Source organism: Panulirus ornatus, chromosome 59, assembly GCF_036320965.1.
Source record: "Panulirus ornatus isolate Po-2019 chromosome 59, ASM3632096v1, whole genome shotgun sequence".
Lineage (NCBI taxonomy): Eukaryota > Metazoa > Arthropoda > Malacostraca > Decapoda > Palinuridae > Panulirus > Panulirus ornatus.
The window spans coordinates 5689389-5700659 of record NC_092282.1 but is presented as its reverse complement, the minus strand read 5'-3'; positions in this window follow the sequence as shown (position 1 = coordinate 5700659).

The following is an 11271-nucleotide window of genomic DNA, read 5'->3' as shown; positions in this document are numbered from 1 at the left end:
ATTTTGTCTGATTTTAATCCAAGCAACGGACACAAAATCACGAGCAATCGTTTTACTTCGAATATGGCGAAGTACTTTTTCTTCAATGGGATTGTGAAAACACGAAATGACCTTATTGATATAAGTAGTTGAAAGCAAGACCATTGCTTTGTTAAGAAGATGATGGACGAAAGATTGGACGAATACTTTGCTTCCAATCCACAACTGCCTTTATCTGCGCCCTCTTTAGTAACATGTAAAGTTTACTGATATTTCTCCGTAAATCATGTTTCCATCTTTAAACTTACTTTATCCATATTCATGATTTTTTCCATCATGACAAGACACCCTCGTAAGGGACCCACTGTGTCTGCTACCGTCAGCTCTCTCTCTCTCTCTCTCTCTCTCTCTCTCTCTCTCTCTCTCTCTCTCTCTCTCTCTCTCTCTCTCTCTCTCTCTCTCTCTCTCTCTTGTATTCCCTAGTATCATTAACAGATCGAAGATTGAAATGTCATCATCTTGCTCTGCAGTCACCTCACAAACTAGGTACAACGTACAGGTATGGGTGAATGTAATCACTTAAAGGGAATATATTTTTTTCTAACCTTTGAATGAGAGAGGACGAGGAAAAGCGTTCACCTACTTGCCTTAGTGATAGTCAGATGAGGGAAATATAAATTGTCACTTTACGGACAAACCCCTTCCAGGTAATAACCACCTAATGCGTCAGTCTTTTTTGGACGAATTCACCTCATCTGGTCTACGTGAACTTCACCTTTATATGAACTAGGATCATAATCCTCCCTTGCCTTTCACAGCTCTCTACCAGGGTGACTGACTCTCTCTCTCTCTCTCTCGCTCTTAGCGCTACCTCGCCAACGCGGGAGATGGCGAATAGTATATATATATATATATATATATATATATATATATATATATATATATATATATATATCTTGTCCTTAACAGATGACCAAGGAGTCTTTAATCCCTTTCCCTTCCTACATGAGCGGTGACCAAACCCCACCAACCCCCCAACTCCCCCAACCCCTCCCAAGATATAACTCAGGGAGAAATAATGACATATGTTTCACATCGGCTGTAATTTCATATACGTGAATGAGGCGAGTAATATAGACGAATGAGACTCGAATCGCGCGACCTAAGTGGAGGTGACCAGGAGGAGCTAAAGCGACGGCTGGAGGAGAAGGAGGACGAAGAGGACCACCTGTGAACACTGAGATTGTATTCGGCGTGTCGCCAGCCCTGCCGAACGGGCTGGGAAAAAAAGAGAAGAATATCTCTTGGCACTAAGGTCCTCTCTCTCTCTCTCTCTCTCTCTCTCTCTCTCTCTCTCTCTCTCTCTCTCTCTCTCTCTCTCTCTCGCATCCAACCCCCCCCCAAACAGTAGACACGCGGGCATCTACGACTGACAACAGAAAGAGACGACACGAAGAACCAGAGGAGGCGACAACATTAACAGCGGGTCGAAGCTGTGCGACGGCGGAGGCGGTGGAAGAAACCCACGGAGGGAAGTGGAACCTCACCCAGACTCATCGCACAGCAACTGTGGCAAACAACAGCGCTGACACAGCAGTTCATGGTGGAAGCAGAAGGAGGAACACATCTATACCACAGTAGGTAGCAGGTAGCAGCAGCAGGAGGAACACATCTATACCACAGTAGGTATCAGGTAGCAGCAGCAGGAGGAACACATCTATACCACAGTAGGTAGCAGGTCGCAGCAGCAGGAGGAACACATCTATACCACAGTAGGTATCAGGTAGCAGCAGCAGAAGGAACACATCTATACCACAGTAGGTATCAGGTAGCAGCAGCAGGAGGAACACATCTATACCACAGTAGGTAGCAGGTAGCAGCAGCAGGAGGAACACATCTATACCACAGTAGGTAGCAGGTAGCAGCAGGTAGAAGAGGCCTGGCACCAGCGGAACATCTGTTGACTTGATTACTGTAATCGTGGATTCGAAGGCCACTGAAGTGAGTAGAGGAGCACTGAGGGATACGTGTGTCAGTCTGTCTGTCTCTGTCGCTATCTCGTCATCAGCATTAGCTTGGGTGACGTGGTATGTATGACACTGTGGCTTCCCTTCTTGTTTATTGGTTTGTGAAAGGCGGGAGGAGAAGAAGAAGAAGAAGAAGGAGAAGAAGAAGAAGAAGAAGAAGAAGAAGAAGAAGAAGAAGAAGAAAGATTCGTTTCTTGTAGAAGACAGATTCGTTTCGTGTAAAAAGAAAAATTCCTTTCGTGTAAAAGTGCCTCTCGTGTAGAAATGACGCTTATTTCGTGTAGAAGAGAGGGGGAGGGTCCCTTTCGTGTAGAAGAGAGGTCCCTTTAGTGTAGAAGATGGGGGGTCCCTTTCGTGTAGACGAGGGGGGGGGGTCCCTTTCGTGTAGAAGAGGGGTCCCTTTCGTGTAAAAGTAGAAGCTCCTTTCGTGTAGAAAATAGGCTCCTTTCGTATGGAAATAAAGGCTCGTCGTTCGTGTAGAAGAGAAACTCCTTTCGTGTAGGCGAGAAAGCCTCCCTTCATGTTAGTCTGCGAATTAAACAGCCAGAGAGATGATCATTACCCTTCGTCGTTCGTAACTGAAGGCATCATGGGTCATGGACGGTGCCCTGCATGATGGTTTATACCGTCGAAATGTCGGTCGTGGACACGTCTGTCAGTTCTACGATCTTTCTGTCGTCCATCTTGCAGTGATTGACTGAGTCAGTTTTTTTCATTTTATTTTTTTTTTTCTTAATCTCATGTTTTGTGTGCGTGCGTGTGTGTGTGTGTGTGTGTGTGTGTGTGGGAGATGCATGTGTTTTATATTGACTGATTTTTGTCCTGATGAATGGCCTTACCATCTTGATTTTTTGATTTTAGACGAGTACTGATTTAATGTTAAAATCATCATTATTATTATTATTATTATTATTATCATTATTATTATTATTATTATTATTATTATATTATTATCATTATTATCATTATTATTATTGTTATTATTATTATTATTATTATTATTATCATTATTATTATTATCATTATCATTATCATTATCATTATTATTGCTATTATCATTATCATTATCATTATTGTAGTTATCATTATCATTACTACCACCACCACAACCACCATTACTACTAACAGCAACAACAATACAGCTACCATCATCAGTACCACCACCTACCACAACCCCTACCACCTCCCAACCACAATAACTTGGTACCACCACCTACCACAACACCCCCACCACCTCTATAACATTAATCCCAACCACAATATCGTGGTACCACCACCTACCACAACCCCTACCACCTCCCAACCACAATAACTTGGTACCACCACCTACCACAACACCCCCACCACCTCTATAACATTAATCCCAACCACAATATCGTGGTACCACCACCTACCACAACACCCCCACCACTTCTATACCCAACACCAATGAAAAACAAAATGACACCGCTGCTGTTTGTAATGAGTTCCACGCAAGCGTCTCACCACAGACCATCCTTCTTGAACTTTCAGCTTCCTAAGTAGACACATTAGTTCATTTTCCACTCGCCACTCGTCCATTTACCCTTCCTTACGAGACGGGTAAATCACTGCATCCAACCCCCGTCTCACTCCATCAGGGACCTTTTCAGCAAGCAAAAAGGACTTCTAAAGTATCCGGTGCTTGGAGCTATTTACGCTAATGATGACGACCCCCCCCCCCCAGATGAACTGACGCCCCCCCCCAGATAAACTACCCCCAGGAGTGGTATAGTCGTAGCCTTTGCTTGCCACTCTCCCCCAGATCACCTGGTTCATACCAATTTACATCCGAGAACTGTAAATCAACATGATTTCTTTTTTTCTTTGAGTTACTGTCCCCAGTAAATGATCCTCACTATCTTAAACTGTATATATGTATATGTATATATATATATATATATATATATATATATATATATATATATATATATATATATATATATATATATACGTACGTATATATACATTTTTTTCCCCTTTTTTTTTACTTTTTTCTTCGTCTCTGCGTCCACCAGAGCCACAGCAACTGAACAGTAGTTGTTACCCTTGGTGCAAATTAAGACAGATGACCTGAAAAATATAATAAGAATCAGATTGCAGGTTTCCTCGCAGCGCGAGTTTTGCAAATTGGCGGTTCTGGGCAAGATCGTGCCAAGCCACAACGGGCCGTGCGGTTGGAATGCACTCGCACAGCCAAGGAGAAGACGAACCTCACCGGTCGCCCGTGGAGTTTTTTTTTTTTTTTTTTTTTGCTTTCATACGTAAGCCTAGTCAATTTCATAGACTCCCGCTGGAGGAAAAGGGTAGAGTGAGGGAGGTGAGTGGGGGAGGTTTGGGGGTGGTGTTGGTAAGAAGGAGGAGAGTAAGGAGGGGAGGTGGTTGATAAGGGTGAGGGGGAGGGAGGGAGGAGGCGATTGGTAAGGTGGGGGAAGGTTATGAGGAGGGAGGAGACCAGACCCCATCATCACCCATCCCTCCCTCCTCTTCCCCCACCCCTCCACACACACACACACACACCTGCAGAAGACAAGCAGGAGGAGGAGGGGGAGGAGAAGAAAAAGAAGTAGGAGGAGTAGTAGGAGAAGGAGGAGGAGGAGTAAGAAGAGAAAGAGGAGGAGCAGGAGCAGGAGGAGGAGGAGGAGGGAGGAGTGACATCGGTCATGGCGACTCGATCTTCCGCTGGCTGAAGACATCACCGTGTTGTGGGCGTTGTCGAAGCCCCTCCCTCACACGTCCCTCAAAGCGCTCAAGCAGTACCAGTGGTGCCTGGACATGGGGAGCAGTAGCAGCAGCAGCAGCAAAAGCAGGAGGAGGAGGACCAGCAGCAGCAGCGACGGCAGTAGGGACAACAGCAGCGGCAGTAGAAGGAGGAGCAAGCAGCATTAGTGACGACAGCAGAGGCGACAAGCGGCAGGGTCGACAGGGATGGCCACGTAGCATGTAGTTATCCGTCGTGTTCAGAAGCGTCGCCATTACTCGTACTGGGTTACGCAACACTTTACGCCAGCACCACCTGCCAGCCAGTTAGCTAGGCTAGGTATACGCTGCTAGTGGACCGGGTCACCAACACGAGAGAGAGAAAGGGAGAGACAGGGAACAGACGAAAAGTATAGACGTGCGTCTGAAAAGGTTCTTGGTTTATTTGGTGATAATGTGATAGATTCAATGCATTCCAGTGTCCTGTGTGTAACATGGCGAAGGTGAGGGAAATAACAATTTTCTCAGTGCTGGTCATCGTTCCTAAGTTAAGCAAAGTTAGGATGAATCCAGTGTGCGGGCAGGTAGCTTAGCGCCGATGTGAGTAGTCGAGACGCATGAGATACGCAAAGAACGGTTACTAACGCACAGGTGACTGTCCCGTAATGTATAATAATGCGTAAAGAATAAGAGCAAATTATTCATCGTTGTCCTGCTATGAGACCTTGCATGGCTTGTGTGTGTGTGTGTGTATATATATATATATATATATATATATATATATATATATATATATATATATATATATATATATACTCACGTATATATTCATTTATTCACTCATGAAAAAATACCATATTCAATTATTTCCGAGGTATCTTTTTCTCTCTACCTTTATACTATTCAAAAAAGATCCAGGACTTTTTACAACTGTTTAAAAAAGGTGTTCGCCCTATTTTGTGGAAATAAATTCTGAAATTTCGCTCTCTTTTTTGTCAGCGGAAAGGCTTAGAGGAATCCTTATTTCCAAAATAAAGTCTGTGGGGTTTGGCTATGGATGGGGGATTCTGGTCTTCGGTGCATCGTATATATATATGTATGACAGCTCGAGTGCGGATGTGAGCAAAATGGGCCATTCTTCTTTGGCTCTTGGCACTGGTCTGATCACACTGGAAACAGGAGGACAAACACGAGATCCTGTCAGACTTTTCTAAGCCAGACGTTGATTGTTAAAGAAGTACGAAAACTTGTGTTTGATGTGTGTGTGTGTGTGTGTGTGTGTGTGTGGGTGTGCGTGGCACAGAAAATGTTCGAAGGTGTCAAAGACCCAAGTGAGAGAAAAACACTGCTCTTCTCTTGCTATCATCATGTCAAGGCAAAGATTACAGCTCGGAAATACATCTCCAGGTTAAGAAAAGAGAGAGAGAGAGAGAGAGAGAGAGAGAGAGAGAGAGAGAGAGAGAAGAGAGAGAGAGAGAGAGAGAGATGGAAAAAAAAATTTATTAAGCCTGGATGAGAATATCTCAACCTTCGTAGATTTACTCACTTTTAATCTTCCTCCTCTGCCAGAAGAAGCCGTTTGATGAGGAGAGAAACACACTCGGCATCTCTTACCTGGTATTAAGACTTATAAAGCAATGTATTCGTTTCGCCGTGGCGCGTAAAGTCTCGAGTTTCATTGGCCTTACCCCCAGCGTGTAACTCTCAATTACGACTTTTCTCAGTTTCCGAAGGTCGTGTCCTCGGTCGCCACAGAGACTTGAGAGCCAGGCAAAGGGGTTGTGGAGAGAGAGAGAGAGAGAGAGAGAGAGAGAGAGAGAGAGAGAGAGAGAGAGAGAGAGAGAGAGAGAGAGAGAGGTTTACGGATAGAGTGAACCTGTGTTTCGAAGCGTCATCGGGCAGAAACATCTGGTCAAAACAGTTCCAAAATTACTGCAGCCACGATAAGCTTATTTTGCCTTTTGTTTATCCTGTCAGTCACGAGCCATGACACCTGATGTGATGTTAGTGTTTAGCCATCGTGAACAATAAACTACATTTGTGGTGTCTTTGCCACAAATGACTTTTACCTTTCCATTTCAGGTACAAAATAACGGTGAAAAAGATTACGAGGGAGATATGGTATAGCAATCGTAAATGCTTTTAGGCCAATATAGATACTTACAAGATAGTGAATTATATAGCCAGGTATTGTAAGAAGTTACGATATAGCTAACAGACCGGCTTCCTAAGAAGAAAATCCCGGCAAGACAATCGATAAAAGACAAAGAAATTAAAGAATTAGATGGATAGAATATCTGTCGTCCTGACCTTCAGTCTTCCTATGACCTTACCACATCCTCTCTTCGAGAACCAGCTCCTTTATTCTTCCTCCTCCTCCTCCTCCTCTTTCTCCTCTTCTTCCTCCTCTTCCTCCTCCTCCTTCTCTTCCTCTTCCTCCTCCTCCTTCTCTTCCTCTTCCTCCTCCTCCTCCTCCTCTATCTCCTCTTCCTCCTCCTCTTCCTCCTTCTCCTCTCTTCCTCTTCCTCCTCCTCCTTCTCTTCCTCTTCCTCCTCCTCCTTCTCTTCCTCTTCCTCCTCCCTTCACTGGGATTACGGAAGGTGAAATTGCTTTTGACTTATTGATGCCTCAAGCCTCACTCACGCTTCCTCACTTATGACTCTGGATTTCTCAGTTCGAGACCCGCCAAGATCGTCGAAAGGTCGAGGTGATTAGAAGCTGCAGTTTGAGCTGATTTCCCATGCGCTAATAAAGCTTTTATATCCAAGTCTGTAGGACGAGAAATAACATGGAAGCTCATATTAAGTCCGTCGAGACTTTTTTCATGTTTATGTGCGTTTGTGTGTCTATATATACATATATATATATATATATATATATATATATATATATATATATATATATATATATATATATATATATATATATATAGAGAGAGAGAGAGAGAGAGAGAGAGAGAGAGAGAGAGATTCATTCCTCCCCCCCCAAGACGTCTACGAACACTGGACTCACTAGTAACAACCCTTACAACCTTTGCCACAACCCTCACCTGCTGGATGATCCAAGACGTGACGCAATTCACAACCGGACGTTGGACTATGCGCATATGTGACTTGCACATCAGAAAACGGGGGCGGGTGCGGTAAAAGGGCTACGATGATGTTTTTGGGTGGCGTACCGTGGGATCATTGCAAGAATCGAGTGAAGGGTGTGTTTATCGGGCGTCTGTATCGTGTCTAGGATGTGACCTTGGAGAACGATAGCCACCAACGATACCTTTTCCCTTTTTTTTTTTTCTAAACGTATCGTAAATTTGAGGCCAGGTAGATCCCAGAGCGTCATTCACAGCAGACAATGTCGAGTCATGCAGGGAGAGAGAGGGAGAAAAAAGAAGAAGGGCATCTGCTTTTCTGTTTCCCTATTTTTCTTTCACGGAACCAAGAGTTTACCTGGTAGATAAATATGATCTCTTTTTTTCTTCTTTCTTTTCCTGTCAAATCTTTTCTTCTCTTTAGTTAAGGATTGATCATCTGTCTCATGTCTTTGTGTGAGAGTCGTTCCTTCGCTCGTTTGTCTGTGTATATGTTTTGATAATGGCTTGTAAAAATGGTGTCAGTTTGGCCCGTTTTACTATTATGTCCCTCCAGTTTCTTTGTCTTTCTTTGTTGCAGTGCTTATCTCCTTACAGCTATGCCTGTGTCTCAGTCTCTCACATCACCAAATGGGAGATGAAATACCTGTATTCAAAGCTGATCTTTTTTTTTTTTCCCCTCGTTCTCGGTAATGAATTCTCCTGTTTTGGCTAAAGCTAAAAGAACGACCCAAATCCACCTACCATTGTCTTCAAACAGTTATAGAAACCAAAGGAACAAGATGCCAGGCAAGTGCTTGATATGAACAACAGACTGATAGACTGGGGAAACCATCCCTTTCAAAAGTCCAAGTCCTAAATCCTACAACTGTTAAATGATGAAAGGAAAAAATGCCCATGTGTGCCTCATGTCAAGCGTTTATTGAACGTCATGTCACTCTTCCGATTCTGCCACAGGTAAAAACGAGTCGGTACCAGCAAAGAAAGAAAGAAAAAAAAAGAAGACAACGCATATTGACTATTATTATCTGTGAAGTGAACAAAAAACTCTCAAAAGAAAATTGGGTAAGAAATACATCGAATCTCATTCTGTCGAATTAACGGCGTCAAGTATGGCAAATACACTCAGGAATGGGTTGTAATATTCACACTCTGGTACCTAAGAACCAAGAATCACTCTACGACACACGGAATACATATCACATACACACGGATTTACACCTAATTCAGATGGTGTGTACGAGAGTGTGTGGTGAAATATTAGTGTCTTTGATTGAGAAACAACAAATATAAAGTATTTTCCTAAGAAAAATAGATAAACTTAGATAACAGAAGGAGAAAAGGAAGATTTTCAGCAAACGTAGGAAATATGTAGGGCAGTCTGAGAACCTCCTAGTGAACGCTGGGAGATTGTATCAGAGCTTTGAGATAGAGTTCTAGAAAGTCATATGGAATTAGAATCACACCCGGGGGTATTTAGGATCACCGGAGAAATATAAATGAGGCATAGAAGATATGGGATACCCTTAGGGGCTGTAGAAATGATATGGCGAGGCTGAGAAAGACCGAAGGAGTAAGAGGAATGTCTAGGTGGACTTATACACCAAGAGGAAGGTGTGTGGTGCAATGGGAAGTCATGGGAATATATTTGGATAAGTAGCCTCATGTGACGACGCCATCTGGTGCCTGGAAAAGCCAAGCAACTTTATGGAAAAGACAATGAGTCTTCTGGAAGACCACTGAGTGAAGACGACAGTTTACGTGAGAGAGAAAGAAAAAAAAATCGATGAGTTTGCATAAAAGCCAACAGATTTCATGAGTGAGTGAAGATGTGAGAAGAAAAAAAAAAGGAGGGGTTTGTTTCGATGTGAATGAATATGTGAGGAAGTCAATGAGAGGGTTGTTGAGAGCGAAGGTGCGTATGGAGTCAATGGGTTTAATGGGTGATTCATGGGTGTGTAGGGAAGTTGATGATTATATGCGAGGAACCTTCTGACCCACACCACAACTAATGAGGGTTTCACAGAACTCGATGGGTATTTAGGGAAGCCAGGAAGCGTGTTGGAATGTGTGTGGGTGTGAGGAAGGGGATTTATGAGAAAGGGTGTTCGTGTGTATGCGTGAGCCAACGGGTGCATACAGGGAAACCATAGGTCTTATGGGGAAGATGCTAATGTGTGATGTTGGGTGAATACTTAAGGAATAATATGTTTCTTGGAGATTAATTGGGTGTGTTTGGGAGCCGATGGGTGTATTGAAGACCTGATGGGTCTGTTGGAGAGCCGATGGGTGTGTTGGGGAACCGACGGGTGTGTATGAGAGGGACCGAAAGATGCAATGGGAAGTAGATAAGTATGTGTGGCTATAGATGGATAATGTTGGGATGTAAGTGGGTGCATGTGTAAGCGCGTAGGGTATGTAGGTGAGTGTGTGAGGAGAGTCGTGTGTGTGTGTGTGTGTGTGTGTAGGGGTGGGGGGGGGTATGTCCCAGGTCAGTGGGATAGCAGGGGTCCCAGTGGTCATGTCGTCCACCAGTCTAATACCAGGGTCTGGTCCGCCTCACCCTGAGTGGGCTGTCAGTGAGTTGCGAGCATGGCAAGCAGTGGTGGTGGTAGCGCTGGTGGTAGTGGAGGATGGTGGGGAGAGTTGTAGATGGCTAGCTTGTAGAAATGGTTGTGTTGGTGATGGCGCTCGTATTTAGTGGTTGTTGGTGGTTGTAGTGGTTGTTGGTGGTTGTAGTGGTCGTTATTATGGTTCAGTGATGGGAGTAGAGTCACGTTAACATTAGTTCTTCATCATATCAACTGCGACAAAGATATCAATATGGCCGAAATAATGACATTAGACCAACCTAATACCGCCTCAATAGCCTCCAGTTTGGCGTCGCGTAAAGAGGTCAGCAACAGAGAGGCCGATTTTAGTTAGTCTTTGTGACGAAGGTAAGAGAAGGAGGAGCTGATGTTGCAGGTGGTGGATGATGCGCGCGCACAACGATTTCGTTAAACCAGAAGAGGATGAAGAAACACACACACACACACATACACACACACACACACACACACACACACACACACACACACACACAGAAGCACACTTATATTATCGTCTTCTAAATATCATATCATCTTCAGAAAGGAATTTGAATCTAACCTTGAATACATTAAACCCAAATGCTTCTTCTAAACGTAAGTTCTGGCATTTTGTCAATAACGCATAGCAGACAAACTAACTTAAAAAAAAGATTTATATTTTCTCTGTCTTTCCTTGGAGGAAAAATACTGCCCTCTTCTTTGACGAGGCTTCTGTCTCTGCTAAGTACATAGCAGAGGTTTTACTGCAGTGGGAACTGGAGCAGATATCCCTCACCTATAACTTAAAGGTCGTTTATACAGTCCTTGTGTAAGAGATTCCGCCGCTACAACGCTTCATGTTGAAATAGAACTGTGAAGCACGAAA